Raw genomic sequence first — 14,488 nt, forward strand, 5'->3', positions numbered from 1 at the left:
CTCACACCCAACCACACTCAGACAGTGACAAGTAGCCATGCCTACTGACCTCACGTGCACATCTCTGGGATGAGGGAGGAACCTGGAGTCCCTAGAAAAACCCCACACAGATGTGGGAAGAGCATACATTCTCCACACAGACAGTGGTCCCAGTCAGGAACTGATTCCCCTCCCCCGCCCCCCCGCCTCATCAATGTTATAACAAAGTGACATTGAAGGAAGCAATGTTATTGGAGGTGATGCTGTACAGTACAATTACATTTATTGAGGCTGGGTTCCAGTGCCAGTTATAAGTTATCATGTTGGTTTAAATATTGCATTTGCCTTTGTTTTCGCATATTGCTTTATGGAGTTGTCTTGTAATAATAGTATGTGCTCAATAAAACCCTGAATTATTCCAAAGTCCTTGGATCACTTCAAAGACTTTAGATAAGGCAACAAAATAAAATTTAAAAGAAAAACAAAGAAAGTCCAAATACTCTGACTATCTAATTTTTATTATTCGAAATTTTAACATATGATGCTTGTGACTTTTGGGCTGAAACCAGTATGTAACCATGTCTTATAGACAGCTTTCAAGAAGGTGGGAGAGGCCCAGAATTAAAGAGAAAAATTCCAAAATAATCAAAGCCACAGTTACTTAAGTGTTTAGTTAAACCAAATTGTCTTTTTATGGAGATAAACTAAAGTACCAGTGATTTCTAATAAAGAAAATCCCACCATAATAAGATTAATGATTCATTAAACTATATTATGCTAAGATATGGTTTATAAATATTATAAGAAAGAAAATAGCCTGTACTTAGTATAATTAAAAATTATGTTTGAGCTACTCTCACTATTTTTTTAAAAAGATAAATACTTTGTAAACTCTATACAGTGCATAATAGCTTGATAGATTTCTAGTTCAATGTCAATGTCACAAGGGAGATGTAAACAGTATACTTAGTGTCAAAATGTGTGATTTAAAAATATATACCTCAAATGGGGCATATCTGGTATAGAAGGTAAATGAAAAATATACTAGTAAATTCATTCCTCAGGTACATATTGTGTAATAGCCCTTCAGATAAAGCTTATAATTATCTTTTACCAATCTCGGGTTTTTTAGCACTACACCTTCCAAGGTTAGCAGAAAGGTACAGACTGCAAAGAGAATTAATAGCATTAGCATGAGCAAAAGTGGACAAGCACAGTATAAAGATTAACTGGGTGTTTTTAGCTTCCTGAATGCAGTAGCATAAGGATGTAATAAATCAGAGAAAGTTAGGTACTATATATATAGAGAGAAAAATTTTATTAATTAGTGCTCAGCCAAAAAAGAAACCTTCATTTATTACCCAACCAAAAATTAAATAATTTCAAATTCACTGCAAAGCTCACTTTTAAGCTTGAATTTCAAAAGGATATTGAAAAAATAAAGAGATGGAAATACAAAGTTTATATTTATTCCTTAATGATTAAGATTTGCATTAGATTCTTCTTCTGAATTTGAGAAAATGCTTATCAAAAATATTTTCTAAAATAAGCATGAGGCTGTATTTGGCCACATAAAGAAGCTGCAAGAAATCTTAAGTCACTAAATAAACACAAAAGAAATAAGGACCAGGAAGGAACCAATTGGGATCGCACTGTACCTATTTGTTCCTGAGGGCATTACCACTGCCTGATTGTCATGCTTAGTTCTCCCGCTCTGGTCGGCAACAGCACATCCAATCCACAAGCACACAGAATTCCAAGAACATTATCAAACATCAGTCAGAGCACTTGTGAAACACACCTTGTAATTGTCCACAGCCTCTGCAGTTCAAACCAGAGTTCAGCAGCTTGTCTTTATCTTCACCAGTGGTGTAAATACAAACGCCACACACCACTCTTCCAGAAACCCGCACCAAAAACAACAAAACAAAAACAAAAAGCCCCCCCACAATTAGCAATAAATTTACTGCCTCAGAGATAAATCTTCTCTATTAACCCAAACCCACCTTCCGCCCCAATGGCAACCTAAACACATGCTGAGCCCCCTGCTGCTTCGCTCCGTCTATCATTTGTTTCTAACCACATCTGACAAACTAGCCTCACAAATCCTTTTTTAGCTGCTGATCAGACAGATCTCCCTTTAACAATCCAGCATGGTGGAACACTCGAAAATTCTTCCTGCTTCTATTCTATGCTTGCTCTAAAAACGAGTTTCCTTTTCATTGAGATAATAGCCTTTTCTGCAGTCACATGACTCAGAAGCTACATTAGCAGAGCTTTATGATAACAGACTGAGTAAGCCTCTGTTCCCTCCTGTTAGTAAGGGGATGTCTCCTCTCTCTCTCTCTCTCTCTCTCTCTCTCTCTCTCTCTCTCTCTCTCTCTCTCTCTCTCTCTCTCTCCTCTCCCTCCCTCCTTCCCTCCCCCTCTCTGTCACACAAACGTGCATACTGCATACAAGCACTCACACACCGAAATCTAAAATCATTCACTTCTTTTGGGATTATCAATAAATATAAAAGTATCACCCTAAAATGAAAACGCTAACATTTTCTAGATCTGCTGCTAAAAATAACTGCTAACACAAACATTCTGATGCCCGGTCTTCCTCCTTTCGCGAGAGTGCAGCGGCCAAGAACTCTCCCCTCTGAGCAGTACCAGGAGGCGGGAGTTAGAAGAGAATGTGTACCGTCCTGTTCCCTCCAGCTTTGCCTCCAGGGATAGAAATCTGGCAGAAGGAACACCCTGGAGACATTATGGCTACCCACATATTGGAAATTAGCTCCTCATACAGTTAAATGCATAAAAGCACACTTTTTAACACCAAAATGTACTCTTACTAGGAATATATCCTCATTAAGTAATGTATAAACTGTCCCAAGCAGTAAAATATTCCCACGGCCAAAACAATCTTAAAAGACAATAATAATCAAAAGTTCCTTTCAGTCTGGCCAATTTAATTCATTCCTGATAAACGATCAATTCTCAAAACACATATGTGGACATGCTAGCACAGTGCCTGACACAATGGTTGCTCCCTACTTTTTAAATGTCCCTAGTAACAGGTTGATGTGCTAGGCAAAGAACAGATTACATGAATGCCTGCTTCATTTTCAGTTATGGTTTGTTTCGTATTAAAATGTTTTAAATCTACCAATCAAGCAACTTTGGGAAGGAGTTTAAGCCCAAGATGTGCTGCAAAATCGAAAATGGACAAAAAGATGGGGTAAGGAGTTGCCCCCCTCCCCCAAAGAAAGCCACACTGGGGCACAACACACAACTGACGGACACAGATGAAAAAAAGAAGTAAACAGATTAAGCTACATCTTACGTTTCTTGCTTATAATTTTTGCCTTGGTTTTCTCATCTCAAAAATGAAAAACATAGTAGATATTATAATATTTTCTTTTACTTTCAATTGTGGTAAAATACCCATAACCTAAAAGTTACCATCATCAGTTCAGCAATCATAAGTAAATTCAGTTTTGCAACACTTCTGAATTTTTCCATCTTGCAAAACCGAAACCCTCTACCCATTAAACAACAATTCTCCTTCCCCCCAGCCCTGGCAACCACCATTTACTTTCTGTTTCTATAAATTTAATACCTCATAGAAGAGCAATTACACAGTATTGGTTTTTTTGGTGTGTAGATATTTTAAATAATAATTTTAATACCTATAGATCAAGACAAAGAGTTTATCTAACAAAATCACTTTACATAAACTACAAGCCAATACTATATTGTGTAATAGAGAAAAAACAGAATTGTTGTAGTACAATTACAGAGGATATCATGAGTTATCTATACGAAAAACTGCAATTTCTCAGAACTCAAAGAACTTGAAAATACTAATTCCACAACTCCTAGTTTATTGAATTATATTAACCACTCAACATATAAGTAGCTTTGGTAGGATGGAGTGGGCGTTTATTAATTCTCTTTACATCACTGAAAGGAGCCAGGCCCCCTCTGGGAAGCTACTCCAACCACTGAGAGAACCTGAAATGCTTACAGAGGTGTCGATGAACATAGGCTCCAGACACTAAGAAAATAAACTTTAAAATAACTCTAGCATGTGGCCACGGCTCATCACAAAAGGGCAAAACACAATACAGAATTTTTAAGATAACCAAACTGTTTAAATTATAATGATTTTAATAGCCATCTAAATATTTTCATTATGCACTTAAAATATAAAGTCAATAATCAGCCAGGGAATCATATGAAGGTAATGTAACCTAGGAAACTAATCTCGTAGATGTGAAACTTTTTAAAAGCATAGCCTAGCCCACCTAGCATGGCTCGACCTACGAACCAGGAGGTCATGGTTCAATTCCGGTCAGGGCACATACCCAGGTTTCGGGCTCAATCCCCAGTATGGGGCATGCAGAAGGCAGCCGATCCATGATTCTCTTTCATCACTGATGTCTCTATCTCTCCTTTTCCTTCTCTGAAATCAATTTAAATAAATAAATAAATAAATAAATAAATAAAGCCTAAAAATTGCGGAGGGCAGCTTTGTTAATACCATCTACCTAAGTTTGTTCTTTTACTGCTCATAACATCATAAAACATTTGGTTATCTTATAGATCACTGATTTCTATAGAGGTAGGGTAAGTGATAGACACTGAAATTAACACCATGTACTGTATGTCTTTTATTAGCCATAACCACAATGGAGTTTCTACAACTTATTTCGTAGCCAAACCACGGGGCAGCAGCATAATGCTGTGAATTCCCTGATCAAACCAACCTCAGTAAGAAAACTGTCTCCTGCCAAACATATCTAAGGAAAATGTCTCCATCCAGATTCGTGCTCACACTTCTAGATGGTCGCTGCCTATCCTGTCGCATTTCCTGCTGGCAGCACCAATGGGTGCCGCTGTCTACCTCCCCTCCTGAGTGCAGAGGGTGGCCGCAGCAGATTTTATCATGAGGAATTTTCAATTTTTTTCTTCATCAAGGCCAAAGTGCTTAAAAGGGAATTAGAATAGACAATTTGTAAAGTTGTTTCTCGCTTTCATGTTTTATGATGGTATATAAAGACATACATATAGTGGTACATCAGCATATATATGTGATTCATTTCTTAAGACAAGGACCCAGCAGAGTAATGTTTTAGTTTCTATAAATTAGGGTGGAATTTACAGTCAGTGCAATAAACAGATCTTAAGCATGTGACAAATGAAAGCACCTATGTAATCCACACTCCTACCAAGAGGTCACGCACGTTCACCACCCCTAGAAAGTTCTCCTGTGCCCATTCTTAGGCTATCGCCACCTTCTTATCCCCACAATAACCACTACTTTTATTTTCTATTATCACAGATTAGTTGTGCTTCTTCCAGAACTTCAAACCAATGGAATCATACAATGAGTACTCTTTATGCTTCTTTCAGCACCAAGTTTCTGAGATGCATCTGTGTTATGAATATGAATAACCTGCCCCTTTGCTAGGGCTATGGGTTTTCCGGAGCATGGCTATACACCACAGTTTGTTTATCCATTCTCCTGTTGATGCACCGCTGGGTTGTTTCTAATTGGGGGTTGGTGGTAGACAGAATCCTGAGATTTCTGCAAGACCCCTGCCCACTGTGCACTCCCCTAATCCCCAGGACTAACTACTCCAGCGGTTAGGTTGTTAGTTGGTGCAATTGCCAGGGAGATTACTGAGGTGGGCCTGGTCTAATCATGATGAGTTCTCTCCAGCTGGCAGTACAAAAAGGCAGCAATTCGAAGCACAAGAAGGGTTCGATATGCTGTTGGTGACCCCTAGGAGCTGAGAGTGGTGCCCAGCGAACACCCAGCAAGGAAACAGGGCCTCAGTCCTGCAGCTGCACGATACTGAATTCTGCCGACAAGAAGAATGAGCTGAAAGTGGACTTTCTCCCCAGAGCTTCTAGACGAGAACTCATTCTTGCTGGCACCTTCATTTCAGCCTCAAAAGACTCCGCGCAGAGAACCCAGCCACGCCATGCTGAATTTCCTATCTCCAGAACAGGGAGTTCACAAATGGATGTAGTTTGTATAATTTGTTACTCAACAAAAGAAAATGAATACACGCTTATTATATACAAGCTGCTATAATACACATGTACACGTCTTTTAACAGACATAAGCTTTCACTTTTCATAGGTAAATGCCTAGGAGAATTGCTGGCTCATAGATAAATACATTTTTATAAGAAACTGTCAAACTGTTTTCCAAAGTGTTTTACCATTTACCCTCCTACAAGCCACGCGTGAGAAATCTGGGTGTCCCACATTCTCACCAATACTTGGCATTGTCAGTCTTCTTAATTTTAGCTGAAATCCTAAATCTGTTAGCAGCCTTCTCTGCCTATGGGACATAATCCTCATTTATCTCCTTTTCTGTAGAGTTTTTACTATAGCAAACACTACCACATTAAGCCCTATTGTGTATTCTTTGTACGTGTGTCATAGGGGTTAGTTTTTCCGCACTGAAGCAGACACTAAAGGGCAGGGATCATGCCTTTATCCCTTTAAATCCTCAGCAGCATCTATTCTGGTGCTGCTTCTATAGATTATGTGGTCAAACTTATGTACTGACATTCCTCTTTGCTTAAAAATGTATCATGTAGCAACACGAAAAAATGCTTTTGAAGAAGTCACTTTATAGGATCAAGGATCATGGCCTTGGAGTTACACCTTAGTTTGAACCCAAATACTTGATAGATGATTCTTGAGTAAGTTACTTAACCTCTCTGAGTCTCAGGCTCCTTGCCTGTAAATGGGGGCAGGTGGGGGAGCTGCCTTTATTGTGTTCTTATTGTTACGATTCTATGAATCAAATGGAAAGCAACTAGCCCGGGCCCTGGCACCGGAGGACATTCATCGATAATAGTTATCGTTAGCTCCTAGTTTAATATGATGCTCAGCAAAAAGAAGAGGGAAACGGTATCTAGCTGTTACAACTTTAAGGAAAGGATGGAAGAGAATACATGCAACCATCAGAGCTGGTGAGGTGGGTGAGGCCATAGGTGATTTTCATTCTGATTTCCAAACTTTTAGTAATGCTGTTTTTATAATTTTAAAACATGGCAAAATGTTGATAACTTCTAAAACTGGGTGAAGGGTACACGGGGAGTTACTATGCTATTCTAAATTTCCATAATACTAACTTCAAAAAATAAACTGAGAGTACTGTATCAAAAGTGGCAAACCTTTAATCTACAATTTATTGATATGTTATGACCATATTTTATTCATGTGAATAAAAATGAGATAAACCCTGAAGATGTCACATATAACAAGCTGCAGCATGTGAACAAATCTTAAGTCGTTTATGGCATTAATCCATAAACCCATTAGCATTATAATCCTACTAGAGCAGTGGTTCTCAACCTGTGGGTTCGCGACCCCTTTGGCGGTCGAACGACCCTTTCACAGGGGTCACTTAAGACCATCCTGCATATCAGATATTTACATTACGATTCATCACAGTAGCAACATTACAGTTATGAAGTAGCAAAGAAAATAATTTTATGGTTGGGTCACAACATGAGGAACTGTATTTAAAGGGCCAGAAGGTTGAGAACCACTGTATTAGAGGCCTGATGCACGAAATTCATGCAAGGGGCTTGGCCCTCACACCCCCGGCCACCTCGGCCTGTCCAGACGGTTGTCTGGAAGGTCGTCAGGATGGTCGTTTTGCTGTTTGGTCTAATTAGCATATTAGCTTTTTATTATATAGGATTATATCTAAATATCAATTTTTTAACCAGATAAAATATAGAATCATTAAGCCATGTTAAATACATTTTTAATGCAATGAGGGATAAGTTTCATAAAAGATAAGAAAGTGAAAAATAACACTGCCCATTTGAATTAGCTCTTTTCATTAGTCACAGTGGCCCTAGAATTATGTCACTTGACCTCAGATCTTGTTCCTCAAGAGCAGAGCCAGGGATAGAGGAAAGGCCTATCAGTATATGTACTTCCTATGCATGCTCTCCTGCTAACATTAACTAAAGATTTCGCTCTGTTGATATGTAGGAAAATGAGCCTTAGAGAAGGTCCAACTGCGCTAAGCTAGCAGTGAGCACTATTTTGTTGGGTTATTTCCAATAAAAAAGGCTTATGCAAATAGCAGTGTATAATCGTCCATGATATCACTGCAGTTTATACCCACACAGAAGAGAGCTGGGGAGGACTACAGAGTGCAATCAGTTCTAAACACAACTCTGGCACGTTCCCACTTCATGAAATGGAGCAATACACAAACAGCACACTATAGCTCCATCCAGCATTTGTACTGCAAGGATTTCAGAGGCTTCAACTTCTGAATAGATGCTTCCCAATCAGTGCATATACAAATCACTGCAAAGTCAGTCACTTTTAAAGGGGCAGTTACTCTTTGGAGTCATTGGAGTGCTACTAGGTTCCAGGTGAAATTCTAAGGGATCTGGTCACCAGAATTAATGACAGGCCCAGTGGCCTATCAGGGTTTAAAAGTCTTATACCTCAGGCTTCCAAAAAAAATGCCTAAGGCTCAGGAAGCAGATTGTATGCCACAAGAATCTGTTTCATTGATTGCCCCAGTCCTCTGAGATTGGCATTATTCCCTAAAGGTCTCCGAAAGGATCACAGACCATTCAGAATTGTGAAATCTTGGGGCTAAACACAACGTGAGCCCCATCTAATTCTGGGACTCTTGAAGCATCCACTTCAAATTCCCAGACTTTTTCAAATACCTAACTTCAGAATCACGTACACATTAATTCAAGAGAAAATTTCCCAAACTGTTATTAAGAGGTCAAAATGGAACCAAAGGCAGAGACTAGACCACACTGCTTCTTTAAAATGTTCAAGGATCGAGGTTCCAGGGATAAAACAGAGGAGTGATAACCCGGCCTCTGATGGTGGTGGCGAATGGCCTTCCACACCTTGTCATCCTGAACTCTGGGGATTAGCCAGATTTGCTCGTCCAACTCTGCCATCCTTGTGATCTCCTCCCGAATGGAGCCCAAAGGAAGCGACAAGCTCGCACACAGACGGAAGAGCCTGGCTCACTGTTCTCCTCGGATCAGAAAGGGACGTTCCGCAGGCAACAGATGGTGAGACGTTCATGTGCTTTCTTGACAACCTGTGTGAACTAAGATCTGACTAACAGTTTTCATTTATCCACAAATTTGGCACTATTAACCAAATTGTCCAGGTTAGACAAAAAGCTTCTCTTTGAGGAGATGTTATCTTCTGAGGCAAATCATTAATTATTCATCAATCCCGAATTTCTACAGGCACCAGAGGCACTCGTGACAAAAGGTGTCAAGGAGCATGTGTTTGCTGTTTGTCTCTAAGACTGTGTTTCTCACAGTGTCCCTGCAGCCGAGCACCAGGAGCCAATTCTGACTCAACTTCAAGGTCACTTGTTAAATGCTTCTGAATGAGGTGGTGATTTCTTTCACTTTCCCCTCACCCCAGCTCCTCTTTTTTCTGCTTCCACCTTATTCTCTCCTTCGTTTCAAAATATGGTTAAATTATTTACCCTGGTTTGGAAGAGGGTAATTAATGATAATTGAAATCACAGTAGCAAGTACGGGGAAAAGATCACCAGACGAAAAAAGAAATGTTTCTTTAAAGCCCCATCGGCCACAGCAAGTTTATAATAAAGGAAAACCATTTTAATACGTGACTTGATGTCTTTCACTTCTTTCATTGCCTTTTCTTTTTCAGCTTTAGGTTAATTCATTTCATTCAATGAATAGTTATTCAGTACCAATGAAGTGAGGCACTAAGTCAGGTGCTGGCAATACAAAATGAACAGGACAAAACCCCTCTCCTCCAGAGACCCATAATCAAGGAAAGCAAACTTAAAACCATGCCCAGAAATGCCATGACGAGATCTGGCTGTTACAGGAGCAGAGGGAGAATGCTGACTTGGAGGGAAGGGCCAAGGAGGCTGCAGAGGCTGCTCCTGCAGGACAAGCAGGACCAAGTGCGTAAGCAAGAGGAGAAACAGGTGCATAAGCTGACGGGCGTAGGAGCACACGTCTCACTTGGGCAGCAAGGAGCCCCCATGTCTAGAGCAAAAGGGTGAAGGTGGTGGGAGAAGAGGCTGGAGAAGTGGGCATAAGCGAGGCTAGGATGAGCCTCATCTGCAGAGCGAAGGAAGCTGAAGTTCAACCTCCAGGGAAGGGGAACCTGCAGGTTCTGAGCAGTTGAAAACTATGGTTGTTTTTTTTAAAAAAAGAAAGTTTGCCATAGTATGGACTTCAAAAAATGATAGAACTTAGGGAGAGCAGTTAGGAAGTTGTAGCAATAGTATCAGTGAGAGATGATGAGACTGTATGTAAACTAAGATACCTAACCTTTAAAAGTGTAACACAGCCTACCAATAAATATACACATGGTCGGAGCAACTAAGATGGCGGCATAGGTAAACACCGGGAAATTATTGCCTCACACAACAATTGAAAATTACCCCAAAGGACTGAGCAAACATCATCCAGAACAACAGGAAGGCTGGCTGAGTGTAAATTCCACAACTAGAAGGAAAGAAAAGCACGCTGAGAGCCAGAGGCGCTGCGGAGGTGAAGTGCAGAGGTACGGCGGCGCGCGCGCGCGCGAGGAAAGGGGGTGGCGCCTGAGGACGCGGCTGTCTTTTTGAATCACAAACTCCCGACGGCTCTGAACTCCGGTTCCGGGAAGTCTCTGGGGACCCAGGTCTCACACGGGGAGAAGCTGGTCTGTCCGGCAGCGGGCGAACTTGAGGGCGGCTTTCCCTCAGAGGTGCTTGCAGCCTTTACCGGAACACTGAGACCCGCGACTCCGGCGGAGAATCGGCCATGGCCGCTTTCTCCGCCCTCTGACTCCCTGAGACCCCGCCCCACCCAGGCTGCCGCAGAGGCTTTTGCATGTGAATGTACCTAACTGCAGCCGAACCAGGCAGACCTGGAACTTCCAAGAGAAGGCCCAAGGCCCCGCAGCGGCTTGCATTGCTTCACAGCTGAGCCTCTTCGTGGCTCCTGCTGTGTGGCCTCAGGCAGAGGCTGAATTAGCACCTCCTTAGATCCAGGAGCCTCTGTACCCAGTGGTCAGAGGGGGTCCATCCAGACTGCAACTCCTCAGATCCATAAGGGACGCACTCAGGGAGCAGACTCAGTGAGCACCAAAGCCCCACTGAAGCAAGTCTTGCCCCAGAAGGGTGTCTTCAGCACAGAAGTTCTCCCACTTTAGACACAGCTGATTCTCACAGCCAATTGGCCTGGAGGTCAATTCCTCCCAGTGAGTCTACAACAACCAAGGCACCAAGAGTGCACCAAGAGTGTCCACCCCAGGTAACTGGGGAGGCTGAGCTACTGGGCCCTACAGGACACCTGGCGCACAGGGCCACTCTATCAACACAGGGAAGCTGCCAAAATGCGGAGACAAAGAAACAGGTCACAAATGGCAGAAATGGAGGAAAGCAAACGATTGGATATAGAGTTTAAGGCCACGGTTATAAGGTTTTTCAAGAATTTTATGGAAACCGCCGATAAATTTAATGAATCCCTCAATAAGTATAGGGAGACCATGGAGGACATGAAAAAGGACCAACTAGAAATTAAGCATACACTGACTGAAATAAAGAATAATTTACAGAGATCCAGCAGCAGAAAAGAGGATCCCAAGAATCAAGTCAAAGATTTGAAATACAAAGAAACAAAAAATACCCAACCGAAAAAGAAAAAAGAAAAGAGATTCCAAAAATATGAAGATAGTGTAAGGAACCTCTGGGACAACTTCAAGCGTACCAACATCAGAATTATAGGGGTACCAGAAGGAGAGAGAGGGCAAGATATTGAAAACCTTTTTGAAGAAATAATGACAGAAAACTTCCCCTACCTGGTGAAAGAAATGGACTTACAAGTCCAGGAAGCGCAGAGAACCCCAAACAAAAGGAATCCAAGGAGGACCACACCAAGACACATCATAATTAAAATGCCAAGAGCAAAAGATAAAGAGAGAATCTTAAAAGCAGCAAGAGAAAGACAGTCAGTTACCTACAAGGGAGTACCCATACGACTGTCAGCTGATTTCTCAACAGAAACCATGCAGGCCAGAAGAGACTGGCAAGAAATATTCAAAGTGATGAATAGCAAGAACCTGCAACCAAGATTACTTTATCCAGCAAAGCTATCATTCAGAATAGAAGGTCAGATAAAGAGCTTCACGGATAAGAAAAAGCTAAAGGAGTTCATCACCACCAAACCAGCATTATATGAAATGCTGAAAGGTATTCTTTAAGAAGAGGAAGAAGAAAAAGGAACTCTTACCATTTGCCACAGCATGGATGGAACTTGAGAGCGGATAAATACCACAGGATCTCACTCATTTGTGGAATATAATGAACAACATAAGCTGATGAACAAGGACTGATCCAGAGACGGAGAGGCACTGATTGGACTGTCGGGACTTGGAGGGAAGGTAGGGGAGGGTGGGGGTAAGGGGGAAAGATCAACCAAAGGACTTATATGCAAGCCTATAGGCCTAACCAATGGACATGGACAACGGGGGGGTGAGGGCATGAGCGGGGGTGGGGGGGGGTGGGGGGTAGAGGGTAACGTGGGGACAAGGACACATATGTAATATCTTAATCAATAAAAAATATATTAAAAAAAATCATAACAAAAAAAAAATATACACATGGTCAAATGATTTTTGACAAGGGTGCTTAAGACATTCAGTGGGGTCTTCACATTTCTCTGGCCCTGGGAAAATTGGATATCCACATGCAAAAAAAAAAAAAAAAATGGACTCTTACCTTACAATTACAAAACTTAATTCAAAGTATATCAAAGACATAAGCATAAGGGCTAAACCTATAAAATTCTTACAAGAAAATGCAGGGGGAAAGCTTTAGGACATTGTATTTGATAATCATTTCTTAGATATGACAACAAAAACACATGTAACAAAAGAAAAAACAGGAAAGTTGGACTTCAACACTATCAACAGAATGAAAAGACAACCTATAGAATGGGAAAATATTTGCAAATTATATAGTACTGGATAAGGGATTGGTATCCAGTATATATAAAGAATTCCTACAACAACAACAAAACCAAGCAAATTGATTTTAAAGCAAAGGACTTGAAGACACTTGTCCAAAGAAGATGTACAAATGGCCAATGAGTACATGAAAAAAGATACTCAACACCATTAGCCATTATGGAAATACAAAGTGAAACCACAATGATATACCACTTCCATCCATTAGGATGGCTACTATCAAAAAACTAATACTATCAAAAAATAAGTATTGGCAAGGATATGGAGAAGATGGAACCCTTGTGTATTGCTGGTCCACGGAAAATGGCACAGATGCTATGGAAACTGTATGGTGAATAAAAAAAAAAAAAAATTAAACATAGAATCACAATTCCACTTTGGGTATGTATCCAAAAGAACTGAAAGCAGGAACTTGAACAAACGTTTGTACACCTATGTTCATAGCAGCTTTATTCACAATAGCCAAAAGGTCCATTGACAGATGAATGGATAAATAAAATGTGCTCTATATATACAATGAAATATTATTTGGCTGTAAAAAAGGAAGAAAATTTTGATACAAGCTACCAGATGGATGGATGAGAAAGACACAAAAGGATTATAACCTATATGAGCTTCCCAGAGCTGTCAAATTCATAGAGTAGAAGAATGGTGCCCATCTCCCAGGGGACTGTGAATACCAGAGATAAAGGTGCCAAGGCTCTTTGCACGCTGTGAAGAGCTGCACAATCCAGCTCTTAAAATCCAGTTCAGCGAAGCATCTGGGAAGTGACAACTGTGAGAAATAAATTCCGTTTGGCCTGGAGAAGAAGCTACAGGTTTTTTAGCTTTCCCATCCCACTGCCCGTCAAGACCCTACCAGTTGAGGCTCACTGCTCTGGCCAAACACAGGGTGACGCAGAACACCAGCCTTACAGAGAGGCCAGGGGACCCACTCGAGGTCAGTGATCCTCACACTCTGCTGCATATTAGGTCAATGAGCAACATTAACTTTAAAAATTTCCATACCATTGGGAAAAAAAGAAAAGAAAAGTAGAATGGTGGTTGCCAGGGGCTGGGAGGAGGAATGGGGAACTGGTGTTTAATGGGTACAGACTTTCAGTTGGGGAGATGAAAAGTTCTGGAGATGGATACTGGTGATGGTTGTACAACAATGTGTGAATATACTTAATACCATAGAATTGTACACTTAAAAATGGTTAAAATGATAATTCTGTTAAGTTTATTTTGCCACAATTTTTAAGAAGTCTAATATACCTATACTTTAGTTCTTTGTCAGCTGCCAAAACAGGGAAGATTTACTTTGATTCACAAGAAGAATGGAAAAAGCAAAATACAAGAGGTTAAACTGAGACTTATGTTTGGTCTCTGAGAAGGGACAGGGAAGACATGGCTTTTCCTTTAGGAATGAGACGCCTGGTGTACTCTGTAATGATTACACCCTCCCAGTCGGGTGCAGCCCCCTGCTCTGTGCCCGAGGTTCTAAGTGATTC

At 40.9% G+C, this 14,488-nt stretch overlaps 1 protein-coding gene across 22 annotated transcripts in view; it reads right to left on the reverse strand.

Moving 5' to 3' along the window:
* NCOA2 (nuclear receptor coactivator 2) overlaps window positions 1-14,488 on the reverse strand; it is a 272,696-nt gene that overhangs the window by 124,377 nt on the left and 133,831 nt on the right. The window contains exon 1 of one of the 22 annotated variants that reach the window (XM_036338491.1): window positions 1,781-2,297. The exons of the other annotated variants lie outside the window; for them this stretch is intronic. The gene's annotated coding sequence lies outside the window, so the exon portion shown is untranslated. Of the gene's footprint in view, window positions 1-1,780; window positions 2,298-14,488 lie in introns of those variants that run through there. 22 annotated transcript variants of the gene reach the window in all.

Source organism: Myotis myotis, unplaced genomic scaffold, assembly GCF_014108235.1.
Source record: "Myotis myotis isolate mMyoMyo1 unplaced genomic scaffold, mMyoMyo1.p scaffold_m19_p_16, whole genome shotgun sequence".
Lineage (NCBI taxonomy): Eukaryota > Metazoa > Chordata > Mammalia > Chiroptera > Vespertilionidae > Myotis > Myotis myotis.